The sequence below is a fragment of the Nanorana parkeri genome, unplaced genomic scaffold, assembly GCF_000935625.1.
Source record: "Nanorana parkeri isolate BGI_ZX_2015 unplaced genomic scaffold, ASM93562v1 scaffold801, whole genome shotgun sequence".
In the NCBI taxonomy this organism is placed as follows: domain Eukaryota; kingdom Metazoa; phylum Chordata; class Amphibia; order Anura; family Dicroglossidae; genus Nanorana; species Nanorana parkeri.
Genome location: NW_017307069.1, coordinates 190,565 through 191,217, shown reverse-complemented (window position 1 = coordinate 191,217; position 653 = coordinate 190,565).

Below are 653 nucleotides of genomic sequence, written 5' to 3'. Positions count from 1 at the left end.
TTATTTATTAATTTTTTATTAAATATTTTAAATTTTTTACAGACCCCTGATATTTCCCTTTTAAAATAGAAGAGATTGAGGACACAGAGTCCTTAATCTCTTTTTCTGTATCCCCTGTTATCAATGAACAGGAATCCTCTGAGTTTTCCTGCTCATTCATAACATGAGAACAGACTATGTTTACTATAACCACAATTATGAATGAAAAGGAGGTGATGTAGATCACTTCCCATTCATTCATAATTGAGGATATAGTAACCATACTCTGTCCTCCAATTATCTACAAACACTCGGTGATCACTGATCACCGAGTGCTTGTACTCTGCTCTCCATCCTGACAGCTGTCACAGGAGGCTGAGCAAGCGGTGCAGGGAGGAGAGCTCAGCCTACTGTGACAGCGCAGCCTGTCTCCGCCCACACACGGCTCTGCCGGACTGTGATAGGAGGCTGAGCGGTGTGGGAGGAGAGACGCCGGCCGCTCATACCGCTCTCCTCCCGCATCGCTTGGCTGGCTGTCACACTTTCTCTCCTCCCCGCTGGGACACAGAGCAGCGCCCAGCGGGGAGGAGAGAAACCTGGGATGCGCCGATGCATCGGCAGGAAAATTGCACTTTCGGCATTTAGGCAAAAGTGCCATTTTCGGCCGATATATC